The sequence below is a fragment of the Aquarana catesbeiana genome, linkage group LG05, assembly GCF_042186555.1.
Source record: "Aquarana catesbeiana isolate 2022-GZ linkage group LG05, ASM4218655v1, whole genome shotgun sequence".
In the NCBI taxonomy this organism is placed as follows: domain Eukaryota; kingdom Metazoa; phylum Chordata; class Amphibia; order Anura; family Ranidae; genus Aquarana; species Aquarana catesbeiana.
Window position 1 is genome coordinate 174,850,041 of NC_133328.1, and position 14,366 is coordinate 174,864,406.

Consider the following 14,366-nt stretch of genomic DNA (forward strand, 5'->3'; position numbering starts at 1 on the left):
ACAGTGTAAATTTGCTGTCCCCTCAAAATAATTCAACCCACAGCCATTAATGTTGACAGTGTAAACCACTGGCAACAAAAGTGAGTACACCCCTAAGTGAAAATGTTAAAATTGTCAATATTTTGTGTGGCCACCATTATTTTCCAGCACTGCCTTAACCCTCTTGGGCATGGAGTTCACCAGAGCTTCACAGGTTGCCACTGTGCCAATGACAACATCACAGAGCTGGTGGATGCGCTCCTTCACCTCCACCTCCTCCCCACAGATGGTCAATAGTGTTTAGGTCTGGAGACATGCTTAGCCAGTCAATCACCTTTACCCTCAGCTTCTTTAGCAGGGAGGGGATCATGCTCTGCTTCAGTATGTCACAGTACATGTTGTACTCCTCACCTGGTTGCCGCTATACACTTTCAGGACCTGGGCTCGAACCTGGGACCTCTTCAGTGTCCGGTGTTGTCTCTTTCCACCAAGCTATCTGGGATGCTGGACAGCTCCCTGCCTGAACTGTTGGACAATCCTACCTGATCCATTGGACAACCCTGCCTTGTGTCTTGATTGCTGTTGAACCTTGAACTCCTTGCTCCTCCCATGAACTTCCTATCTAAGCCTTGTCTCAGCACTTCCTCTTTGGCAGGTTATTGTGCTTTCTCAGCCAGTGCCTTGCTCTTGTCTTCTCTGCTGCCGTCTGTATTTTGCTACTACTCGTGATCGACCCCTGGCTTGTTCCTCGACTACTTGTTGCCTGATCCCAACCTACAACTACTCGTTAACGACCTTTTGGCTTGTTTACTGACCATGCTGCTGCTTGATCCTTATCTGCTCATCTGCTACTGGACCCCGGCTTGCTCACACCCTTGTGGGGCAAACCTGAGGACCACGACCTGGTACTAACACGCAGCTAAATCCATCTCCACCATCAGGAGCTCTGGTGAACACCGGTTAGTACTTAGACTCTGCACCTCAGATGAGCCTGTGTCATCTGCCAGGGTGACTGCCTGTGTACCTATCCTGTTGGCCGATGGTAGTCCTGCAACTGTTATAGCAACTGGTCTTCAAGCCTGACGCCTGATCGTGACAGAATAACCTGGCCTAAAACATGGGGACCGCTATAGCAAATGCTGTGGCTCTTTTCAGGCAGCAAATTGTGGAGCTGCAAGAGTTTGGTGTCACCTACCAAGGAAAATTTGCCGGACTGGAAAGTGTGGTGAAAGAGTAACATGAAGAGCTCCGTGCTCTGCAAAAACAATTGCTGGACCTACATTCCCGAGATGATGCTAATGCACATATGCCTTGCCCACCCAAGTTTAATGGAGATCACCGCCATTACAGAGGTTTTCTTAACCAGTGTCGCATATTTTTCCAAATGTGACTGGCTGCATTCACTTCTGTAAAACAGAACAACAAGGTAATGTTTGTTATCAACCTCCTGACTGGGGAAGCTCTAGCCTGGGCCTCCCCTTATGTAGAACAAGGCAGTGCCAAGCTGAAAAAGTTTCAGACTTTTGAGGCGCGATGAATCAGGTTTTTGATGATTCCAACTGCTGTGCTACTGCTGAAGCAAAGTTGCATAGTTTACGGCAGGGTAAACGTTCTGTTGCTGAGTACACAGCTGAATTCAGACGTTGGATCACAGATACCACTTGGAACCCAGCAGCGCAAAAATGTCTGTACCGCCGAGGCCTTCCTGAACAGGTAAAATATGAGCTTGCCAGAGTGGAGACTCCTAATGATCTTGGGGCCTTCATCCAACTATGTATCCGAATTGATCAAAGACTTACAGAAAGGAGAAAGGAGATACTGGGAATGTTTGGAAGTAATGGTGGCATGCGTTTCTCTGCTAGTCAATATGTTCAGAAGGATCTGAGAGTTTCTCCAAATTCTGACACAGCTGAACCTATGCAGGTTGATGCAATTAAAAGACATTTCTACTTAGGAGAAAGAGAGAAGACGTTCAGAAAACCTGTGTAAATATTGTGGGGACTTTGGGCATTACGCAGTTAACTGTCCTAACAAGGTTAGAAGAACAATTGCGGCGACTGATGTGATCATGCCTGAACAAATAAACTGTATTACCCAGTCGATCTCCCTATTGATTCATGAAAAGAATAAAGTCAATTCCGTATCTCATTTTATCATCCCTATTAAACTCAACTCTGATGGTGTTAAAATTCCTTGCTCTGCTATGCTCGACTCTGACTGGGGGGAACTTTATGGACATAGAATTTGTCCACAATAATAATATGCAAACAAGAAATAAGTCTGCTCCTATCGATATGGAGACGGTCGATGGTTCACCCTTAACTTCAGGACCTGTTACCCGTGAAACAGTCCCTTTGGTACTGCAATTTGAGGCCAACCATGAGACCGTAAGTTTTCAGCTGATTACGTCACCCAAATTTCCTGTCATCCTGGGCATTCCTTGGTTTTCCACCCATCAACTGGGAAGCACGGATTATAAACTTTACATCCCCCCGATTGCGAGGAATTCTGTAGAGAACCTTGTCAAACAATCACAGGTGGATGTTGTTACTACGCAGACATATGACAACCTGCCTCCACAATATCATGAGTTCCGGGATGTCTGTGATAAAAAGAATGCCGATCAGTTACCTTCTCATCGCCCATATAATTGTCCCATTTAACTGCTCCCAGGTGCTGAAATACCTTTTGGTCGCCTTTTCAATCTTTTAGAACCTGAATTACAGGTTCTCAGGGAATGAATTGATGAGAATTTAGAAAAGGGCTTCATTAGACCCTCAACGTCTCCTGTAGGGGCAGCCCTTTTCTTTGTTGTAAAGAAAGATTCCACCTTGCAACCATGCATTGACTACCGGGACCTGAACAAAATCACTATTAAAAAATGCTATCCACTTCCTTTAATCTCTGAAATGTTGGAAAGACTCCGCTCTGCCAAAGTCTTTACAAAACTTGACTTACGGGGGGCATATAACCTCATCCGCATGTGTCAAGGAGACAAATGAAAAACCGCCTTTAGAACCAGATATGGCCATCTTGAGTCCCTGGTTATGCTTTTTGGCCTCTTCAATGCTCCTGCCACTTTCCAACACTTCATCAATGATGCTTTTCGAAACCTATTGCACCAGTTTGTGATTGCTTATCCTGGATGATATTCTCATCTTTTCTAATAACCTGTAACATTGCAAACATGTTTGCACCGTCTCTGAAAGGCTATGGAAGAACCAATGTTATATTAAATTGGAGAAACGTGAGTTTGAACGAACCCAGATGCAGTACTTGGGATATATTATTTCTCCTAAAGGAGTAGGTATGGATCCTGAGAAGATCAAAGCAGTGGTGGATTGGCCCACCCCTAGAAATGTTAAAGAGATCCAACGGATTTGTTGGTTTTGCCAACTTCTACAGAAAATTCATAAACTTCTCTAAAGTGATAGCACCAATTACACAGCTGACAAAGAAAGGGATGCCCTTTGTGTGGTCAGCTGAGGCACATACTGCTTTTATTAAGCTAAAGACTCTTCACTTCTGCACCAATATTGGTACATCCCGATCCTGAAGTTCCTTTTATAGTGGAAGTGAATGCCTCAGACTCTGCTGTGGGAGCTATCCTTTCTCAGCGAAAAGGAGAAAAGATGCAGCTTCATTCTTGTGCGTATTTCTCTCGCTTAATGTCATCAGCCAAAACAAATTATAGCATCGGGAATAAGGAGTTACTGGCAATTAAGGAAGCCTTTTCTGAATGGAGGCATATGCTGGAAGAGGCTAAGCATCCAGTAACTGTTCTCAGTGATCATAAAAATCTAGAATTCATTTGTTCTGCCAAAAGGAAGTCTTCTAGACAAGCACGTTGGTCATTGTTCTTTTCCATTTTTATTTGATCATCTCGTATCAACCTGGGTCAAGGAATGGTAAGGCCGATGCATTATCAAGGATGTTGACTGAACCATGCCAGGAAGGCAACCCTGAATGTACTATCCTGCCTCAAAAGAACTTCATAGGAGCCACGGGTTTCAAGACATTCTTGAGTCTCCTAAAGGAGAGGTATGAAAATGACCCTCTTCTCAATCATCCGCCTATGGATATTAACCTTGTGTACAAGAACGGTTTTTGGACTCATGTACATGATAGTACACGATGCTGTTTGTTCCTTATCTGCTCATCCGCTACTGGACCCCGGCTTGCTCACACCCTCGTGGGGCAAACATGAGGACCGCGACCTGGTACTAACATGCAGCTTAATCCGTCTCCACCATCAGGAGCTCTGGTGAACACCGGTTAGTACCTAGACTCCGCACCTCAGGTGAGCCTGTGTCATCTGCCAGGGTGACTACCTGTGTACCTATCTTGCTGGTCGGTGGTAGTCCTGTAACGACTATAGCAACTGGTCTTCAAGCCTGACGCCTGATCTTGATACACACGCTTGACACCATCTGAACCAAAAAAGGTTAACTTGGTCTCATCAGACCACAGGACATGGTTCCAGTAATCCATGTCCTTAGTCTGCTTGTCTTCAGCAAACTGTTAGCCAGGGCCGTCTTTTCGCATGGGCACGCTGGGCAGTTGCCCGGGGGCCACACTTGCCTGGGGGCCCCACCTGCCCAGCGACCCCAGCCAAGCATCAATCATACCTCCCAACAGTCCTGGATTGACCTACAGCAGTGTGCACATCCAGTACAGCCAGGGATTGGCTAGCAAGTTAGCTGGATGTGCACTGTGCAGCCCCAATGAGAGACTTCACCTGTCAAAATGAGAGTGTGATGTTGGGTAGGGCTGGGACTGCTACTCAGATCCGCCCCTCTGTCAAATCAGTGCATAGTGAAAGAGCCGGTGACAGACACCGGCATTCATACATTGCTGGCCAGGACAGAGTTGCAGAGGGTCAGGATCAGCTGTCTATTCCTCTACCCCCAGGGTTTTTTCACCCTCCATTAGCCCTGCACTCACAGGCAGCTACCCACTTTCACTTAAACACAGAAGCCTGGCTTCTGTAGTTGAAAGTGAAAGTAACAGCTCGGCTCCTTCAACAGCTTCTCTGCTCTGCATTAGAGTCAAGTGAAAGGCTGACTGCAATGTGTTCGAGGAGGGAGGAGGGGGTTGAGCTGCCCCTTAATCCTTATCTCCTTCCTGCTCCAGGAGTACAGGAGCCCGAAAATACTCAGTGCACTGAAAGGAGAAGGAAGCTGTGGCTGCACTGGATAGAAGACCTCTACAGAAAGGTGCTACTTTTACAAAAGTGTGTGGTGTGTGTGTGTGTGTGTGGTATGTATGTGTGTGTGTGTGTGTGGTATGTATGTATGTGTGTGTGTGTGTGTGTGTGTGGTATGTGTGGTGTGTGGTATGTGTGTGTTATGTGTGGTGTGTGTTATATGTGTGTGTGTAGGGAGGGGGGGGTTCAGAGGTTATAGTTGAGGAGAAGGGTAATAGTGAGATGTGGATGGATGACTGCACTCTGTACCTAGCGCTCTTGAACCCTTGCACTCTGTACGAAACACACTTCAGAACCATGCACTGTGCCTAACACTCTCCTGCACTCTGTACATAACACACGCCAATACCCTGCACTCTCTGTATCTAGCACTCTCCTGAGCCCTGAACTCTGTACATAACGCATGAATCCTTCCACACCTTGTGTAATGCACACTTCCATAGTTTATGCAAAATCATTTGTAATGGAAGCTTTTTATTCTTATTTTTTCAATTTCAAAACTTGGGAGGTATGGATCATTAGTCCCTATATACCAGTCCCAGTCCCAATATCAGTCAGCGACGCAGCGGCGGGCAGTGTGAGTCAGCTATCACTGTGAAGAACGGAGCCGATGCTTTCTGTGTAGTTCTGGCTCTTCACAGGCGGAGTGATATGAAATGTACACCGCCTGTGACAGATACAGGAAGCATCAGCTCTGCTCTCTACTGCAGCCGCATGCTTCCTGTCACACTTCCACGTCTCAGAGGAGCCAGGCAGCAGTACACACGCCAGCATTAATACCCACCAGCCAGCACCAGAGTGTGAGCGTGTACATTTATACAGGGGGTCCCCTACTTACAAACATCCGACTTACAAACGACTCCTACTTACAAACGGAGGGAGACAACAGGAAGTGAGAGGAAATCTACCCCTAGGAAGGGAAATTCACTCTTGTAAGAGTTAATATGGGAAAAAGGTGTCTCCACTGATGCTTTATCACCTATCCTTATTTCCCTAATAACCCCAAATTTTCAAAATCCAATTGTCATTGGGACAGAAAGTGAGGTGAAATGTTCTGAACAGGGGCACAGACAGCAAAACAAATGTTACAGGGGTGATAACCCTTCCCTATGCTATCTACAAAACTTAAAAATAGATTTTTTGGCTGGAGCTACACTTAAAAAATTTACCTGTTCCGACTTACAAACAGATTCAACTTAAGAACAAACCTAAAGTCCCTATCTTGTTTGTAACCCGGGGACCCCCTGTATATATTTATTTCGTTTTTTTTAGTTGTATGATTTAGTGGTGAAAGTTATTAGTACCCGGGCCCCCCCCCCCCAAGTTTTGACTGTAATATCTTATGTGTCCCCCTTATATATCAATGTTAGAGTTGCCACTAGTTTGAGTAATTAGTGCTTTTGTACTGTCCCATTTCAATCTGTAATTTCTTGTTTTTCAATTTCTTGCTTTTCAAGCTCGTGTTATATTGTCCAAACGTTGTGTTAATGTTTTTTACAGATTTTGTTGGAAGTACCAATAAATATAGCCTTATTGATAATTTGCATTTTTATTCCTGTGCGTTATTGTGTAGACAGGGCCCCAGTACACTGTATTGCCCGGGGGCCTATAATGCTCTTAAGATGGCACTGCTGTTAGCGGGCTCTCTTGTGCATCGTCTTTAGAAGAGGCTTCCTTCTGGGATGTCAGCCATGCAGACACATTTGATGCAGTGTGAGACGTATGGTCTGAGCACTGACAGGATTACCCCCCACCCCTTCAACCTCTGCAGCAGTGCTGGCAACACTAACATGTCCATTTCCCAAAGACAACCTCTGGATATGACGCTAAGCATGTGCAGGAAAAAGGATTGCCGCTCCAAGAAGCTTCAGACCTTTTGGGAGACACCCACCCTATGATGAGCTCGCAGGTGCTGGCTCTGCATGAACTTGGAAGAAGAAAAGAAATCCTGGACGGCCACATACCTCTGAAGGCATCTTTATTGTTGCAATAAAATCCAATACAGTAACGTCATATACAAAAGGGACAAGGACAAGCAGCTAACACATTTCACACCAGACCATGGTACTTACTCATAGCTAAATGAACAGAATCTGATTGTGTGTATATATGGGAACTAGAAAAAGACAATTAACCAATTAATTGGTGTAGTCTTAGGAGGAAACTCCTCCCACATGATCAGTTCTTGGGAACACCAATGTAGAACACACCTGAAGGGGAAGAACAAAAAGCAGTTTCAAATTTGGACTCAATGAGGCTATCAAAAATAATAAAAATGCTTTTAAGTTCCATCTTGATGTGCTTCCCTTACAGAGTGTGTTCATGAACATAAGATTGACATTGAAATAATGGTGAACAGTGACAAAAAGACCATATATTTTGCAAGTTAAAATGTGAATTCCCATACAAATGTATAGAGAACACATAGATTATAAATGAGTTAAATTATTACTTATAGCTGCACCAAACTTAAAACAATAGTGAAAATACAAGTGATTAAACAGACGTATAAACAGTGAAAATATTTACAACTATAATAAAACAAAATAATGTTGCAATAAAAATGTCTGTTGGAATGTTGTGAACATTCCAAAATTACCCTCACAAATATGGATGCAAATGGAAAAACGTAACAAATCAAATGCAATGGTATTTGTAAATTGGCAAATCTATATGTATGTGTACTACTTTATCGAAAAAAGAATGAAAAAAAACTACAAAACCAGCATACGAAAAAGAGCATAAGATACTGTGAAGGTAAGGAAAGAAGGACCCTAGCTAAATTTAAGGAGAAATAGTGACAAAACAAATGTGAGTTGTAAAATACAGTGAGGAACTGTAGTCTCACTTCCCATGCTGCAGACTGCGCGCAGTGAAAAAGATGGTCTCGCTGCACATGCTGCAAAGGGATACAATGAAACCAACAAAGCCACTGGAGAACAACTACTTTTTACGAAGAATGCAGTATGCAGCAACAGAACACGGTCCCATGTCACACGCTACAGGTGTGTGATGAGAAGCCGTAGTCTCACTTAACCCGCTGCAAGGGAAGATAGCAGCAAGAAGCATAAAGAAACAATAGGGGGCACAAAAAATAAAGACATGATGGTCCAGGTACAAGTACACACCTTGGGGCATCGTTTGTACTAATATAGAGAAACTGTGCAAGTGTACATGAGTTTCAGTAGACAGAACTCCAAAATACCACCTTGTCAAAGTATGTAATTATGGGCTTCTTTACCCGATAGCTAAAAAAATGTCAAAAACTAATGGTACTCAGGTGTATATGGCTAAAACTGTCCATAGTTATAATGGCCATAATATATAGAAGAAGTACCTGCTAGGTATAGATCACTAAAGGAAAAAAGGAAAAATGGCAGCGAAAAATCATAAACTCACTTCCCATGCTGCAGACTTTATGTAGTGAAGGACAAGGTCCCACGCTAAGCACGTGTACTAAACTTCTTTGGTCGACCATGGCGAGGCTAGTTCTGAGTGGAATCTGTACTGTTAAACCGCTGTATGGTCTTGGCCACCATGCTGCATCTCAGCTTCAGGGTCTTGGCAATCTTCTTATAGCCTAGGCTATCTTTATGTAGAGCAACAATTCTTTTTTTCAGATCCTCAGAGAGTTCTTTGCCATGGGGTGCCATGTTGAACCTCCAGTGACCAGTATCAGAGAGAGCGCGATAACACCAAATTTAAACACACCTGCTCCCCATGCAAACCTGAGCCCTTGTAACACTAATGAGTCACATGACACCGGGGAGGGAAAATGGCTAATTGGGTCCAATTTGGACATTTTCACTTAGGGGGTACTTACTTTTGTTGCCAGCGGTTTAAACATTTAATTGCTGTGTGATGAGTTATTTTGAGGGGACAGCAAATTTACACTGTTATACAAGCTGTACACTCACTAATTTACATTAGAGCAAAGTGTAATTTCTTCAGTGTTGTCACATGAAAAGATAGTGTTTATGTACAGTATCTCACAAAAGTGAGTACACCCCTCACATTTTTGTAAATATTTTATTATATCTTTTCATGTGACAACACTGAAGAAATGACACTTTGCTACAATGTAGAGTAGTGAGTGTACAGCTTGTATAACAGTGTAAACAGTGTAAATTGCTGTCCCCTCAAAATAACTCAACACACAGCCATTAATGTCTAAACCGCTGGCAACAAAAGTGAGTACACCCCTAAGTGAAAATGTTCAAATTGGGCGCAATTAGCCATTTTCCCTTCCCGGTGTCATGTGACTTGTTAGTGTTACAAGGTCTCAGGTGTGAATGGGGAGCAGGTGTGTTAAATTTTGTGTTATTGCTCCCCCTCTCTCATACTGGTCACTGGAAGTTCAACATGGCACCTCATGGCAAAGAACTCTCTGGTCACTGGAAGTTCAACATGGCACCTCATGGCAAAGAACTCTCTGAGGATCTGAAAAAAAATATGTTGTTCTACATAAAGATGGCCTAGGCTAAAGGAAGATTGCCAAGACCCTGAAACTGAACTGCAGCACTGTAGCCAAGACCTTACAGTGGTTTAACAGGACAGGTTCCACTCAGAAAAGGTCTCTCCATGGTCAGCCAAAGAAGTTGAGTGCACATGCTCAGCGTCATATCCAGAGGTTGTCTTTGGGAAATAGAAGTATGAGTGCTGCCAGCATTGCTGCAGAGGTTGAAGGGGTGGGAGGTCAGCCTGTCAGTGCTCAGACCAAACGCCGCACACTACATCAAATGGATCTACATGGCTGTTGTCCCAGAAGGAAGCCTATTCTAAAGATGATGCACAAGAAAGCCCATAAACAGTTTGCTGAAGACAAGCAGACTAAGGACATGATTACTGGAACCATGTATTGTGGTCTGATGAGACCAAGATAAACTTATTTGGTTCAGATGGTGTCAAGCGTGTGTGGCGGCAACCAGGTGAGGAGTACAAAGACAAGTGTGTCTTGCCTACAGTCAAGCATGGTGGTGGGGGTGTCATGGTCTGGGGCTGCACGAGTGATGCCGGCACTGGGGAGCTACAGTTCATTGAGGGAACCATGAATGCCAACATGTACTGTGACATCCTGAAGCAGAGCATGAGCCCAAAAAATAATAGCTGCCAGCACATCAGATAGTCTGTGAAAAAGTAAACCAAATAAGATAGTATAGTGCAGCGCTAATGCAATGAAAAAAACAGTGAAGATATCCCATTGGGAAATTGGGGTATATATAAGTGCAAATGCAATACAATTATTAAACCACAATATTGTTGAAGTGTAGATCAACAGTCATAGTGTATATAAAGTGCATATAGTCCATGTATGACATCAAAATGGTGACTATAAATGAGTGTGAACTGGTTGTCTGTAGATAATTCACCACCATAAGGAAAGAGGCTTACCAGACAGGTTGAACCCAACAAGGCGTATGCCTGATGAGTCAACCAAGCTTTTGGTGTAACACACCCAAGGAGGTACAGCAACCATGACTTCCGTGACATCAGTGAGTATCCACCATATGAATAGCAACCGGAATTCGTGAGCAGTTCCTCTCGGTGTGACATATAGCAAAAGGAGAAAAAATTGGGCCACATAGTGTGATTCCGTTTAGATGTAAAACATTTATTGAAAATGCTAAAATGGTTACTCACATTTGAGAAGACATTAAAAGCGTTTGGATAAAATCAAAGCAACGCAGTGGCATCAGCAGAGGGTTCAACCTGTCTGGTAAGCCTCTTTCCTTATGGTGGTGGATTATCTACAGACAACCAGTTCACACTCATTTATAGTCACCATTTTGATTTCTTCAGTGGTTGTCACATGAAAAGATAGTGTGTATAATATACACACATATATATATATATATATATATATATATATATATATATATATATACATACACACACACACACACATATACATCTTCATGACACACATAAATATATACATACATACATATATAAACCCACATACACGCACTGCTCAAAAAAATTAAAGGAACAGAGTATAGCATCAAGTCAACTAAAGGGTAACTCCACTCTCGTGGGGGAAAAAAAAATAGCAAATAAAGAAAAAATAAAATAGCGTATACAATTACGACACAAGTCATATTGTAATTGAATGTTATTAAAAATTACCTTTCCTTTTCAACCCGCAGAGCTGTAATTTTCTGTGAAATGCAATGTAATATGACTACCTGGATTTGTTCTGTACACAGAATGTGTACTGACCACTCCCTAGAAACATAATTTCCTGCTTGTGCGATTGGCTCACTGATTTTCCCAGATGTCTGCCTAAGATTTCTGGCATCCCCTGGAACATAAATGTCCAGTTTTGGTGAGATACTCCCAATAGGAAATCATGTCTAAAGGGATGCAGGCCCTGCAATTTTCCTCATTAGTGCCCTGCAGCTACCACAGCTGACTGATAATTATGAAACCGCTCTCTTTAGACCCACTTAGCACAGAGGCACTGACAAACACACATGGATTTCTTCAGAATAACAAAAAGTAGGAATCTGCAACAAAGTTTGTTATCCTTCCAATGTACGTAGATCACCCAGGCAGGGGGGAATGTTTTTTTCCCTCAACAAACGTGGAGTTACGCTTTAAACTCCTGGGATATTGATCTGGTCAGTTAAGTAGCAGAGGGGGTTGTTAATCAGTTTTAGCTGCTCTGATGTTAATGAAATTAACAGGGACACTAGATGGGCAACAATACGACAACCTCAAAAACAGGAATGGTTTTACAGGTGGAGGCAGTGTTGGCTGGTGTTCAATATTTTTGGGGGACTGGCAAACAAACCTCCCCTCCTTACTCGCACCACCGCCCCCCCCCCCCCCTCTGTGGAAGACGGACAGGAAGGCTGCCTTACCTTAGGAGATGACAAGGTTCGAGGACAAGCAGTAGGGATGCTTCCCTCACTCCAGCCGAGGGAAGAGCTGGGCTTCTCATCCTGACTGTGCAGACGTTGCTTCTCCTTCTGGCCAAACAGGAAGTGGGTCCTGAGACCCGATTGGTGGAGTCCTAAGATACCTGGCCAATCAGGTCTCAGGACCCGCTTCCTGATTGGCCAGGAGGAGAATCAGGAAGACAATAGCAAATATTAATTTGCTATTGTCACACAACTGGGTGGGCTCAGGGCGCAGTGCTCTGCGCCCCAAGCCCACCCTTTTTTGAACCAATTAAAGCCTCAAAGTTCTACTCATGTGCTTTCAAAAAACAAACAAACATTTAAATCCATGCATCTGGCACCCTGCATGGAGATGGGGGGGGGGGGGGGTCGGGCTGCGCAGGGACGGGCCACCACTGGGTGGGGGCCCCTGACATTTTTTTTCCCTACTCACCTTTTCTGACTGTTTTTCATTCATTTTGCATTTGGCTAGGATCAGTGTCACTACTGGTAGCATGAGGCGATACCTGGACCCTATAGAAGTTGCACAGACAGTCCAACTCCTCCAGGATGGCATATTACATACCATTGCCAGAAGGTTTGCTGTGTTTCCCAGCACAGTCTCAAGAGCATGGAGGAGATGCCAGGAAACAGGCAGTTACTCTAGGAGAGCTGGACAGGGTCGTAGAAGGCCCTTAACCCGTCAGCGGGACCGGTATCGGCTCCTTTGTGCAAGGAGGAATAGGATGAGCACTGCCAGAGTCCTACAAAATGACCTCCAGCAGGCCACTGGTGTGAATGTCTCTGACCAAACAATCAGAAACAGACTTCATGAGGGTGGACTGAGGGCCCAACGTCCTCTAGTGGGCCCTGTGCTCACTGCCCGCCACTGTGGAGCTCGATTGGCATTTGCCTTTGAACACCAGAATTGGCAGGTCCACCACTGGCGCCCTGTGCTTTTCATGGATGAAAGCAGGTACACCCTGAGCACATGTGACAGACCTGTCTGAAGAAGCCGTGGAGAATGATATGCTGCCTGTAACATCGTTCAGTATGACTGGTTTGGTGGTGAGTCAGTGGTGGTCTGGGGAGGCATATCCATGGAGGAACGCACAGACCTCTACAGGCTAGACAATGGCACCCTGACTACCATTAGGTATCAGGATGAAATCCTTGGACTCATTGTCAGACCCTATGTTGGTACAGTGGGTCCTGGGTTCCTCCGACAATGCCTCATGTGGGAGTATGCAGCCAGTTCCTGGAGGATGAAGGAATTGATACCATTGAATGGTCCCCCGCTTGCCTGAACTAAATCCAATAGAACACCTCTAGGATATCATTTAGCTCCATCCAACACCACCAGGTTGCACCTCAGTCTGTTCAGGAGCTCAGTGATGCCCGGGTCCAGATCTGGGAGGAAATACCCCAGGACACCATCCATCGTCTCTTTAGGAGCATGCCCCGACGTTGTCAGGCATGCATACAAGCACGCCTTGTGGGGGCTTTGAATTCAGCCCTCTATAGGTTGATAAAGTTCATTTCCATAAAATGATGTGCCATCCTTTTGTTCCGAACACATTACCCAGTCCATATTAGTATAGAAAACCAGCAATTATATTTTTCCCCATTGAGATTTTGTGTGTTTTCAAAGTGTTCCATTTTTTGAGCAGTGTATAGACACACACACACACACACACACACATACAGTGCATCTGGGAAAGTATTCTCAGTGCTTCATTTTTTCCACATTTTGTTGTGTTACAGCCTCGTTCCAAAATGGATTAAATTAATTATTTTCCTTAGAATTCTACAAACAATTCCCCATAATGACAACGTGAAAGAAGTTTGTTTGAAACCTTTGCAAACTTATTAAAAAAATCAAATCAAATCACATGTACATAAGTATTTACAGCCTTTGTCAATACACTCAAAATTGAGCTCAGGTACATCCTGTTTCCACTGATCATCCCTAAGATGTTTCTAAAACTTGATTGGAATCCATCTGTGGTAAATTCAGTTGATTTGACATGATTTGGAAAGGCACACAACTGTCTATATAAGGTCCCACAGTTAACAGTGCATGTCAGAACACAAACCAAGCTATGAACTCCAAGGAATTGTCTGTAGACCTCTGAGACAGGATTGTATCGAGGCACAGATCTGGGAAAGGGTACAGCATTGAAGATCCCAATGAGCACAGTGGCCTCCATAATCCATAAATGGAAGACATTTGGAACCACCAGGACTCTTCCTAGAGCGGGCCGCCCGACCAAACTGAGCAATCAGGGGAGAAGGGCCTT

At 44.1% G+C, this 14,366-nt stretch overlaps 1 protein-coding gene across 1 annotated transcript in view; it reads left to right on the forward strand.

Annotated features, from left to right (window-relative positions):
* The first annotated feature begins 5,074 nt into the window (after positions 1–5,074).
* LOC141144572 (acyl-CoA dehydrogenase family member 11-like) overlaps positions 5,075–14,366 on the forward strand; it is a 276,817-nt gene continuing 267,525 nt past the window's right edge. Inside the window, exon 1 of the mRNA XM_073630367.1 lies at positions 5,075–5,195. The gene's annotated coding sequence lies outside the window, so the exon portion shown is untranslated. The remainder of the gene's footprint in view (positions 5,196–14,366) is intronic.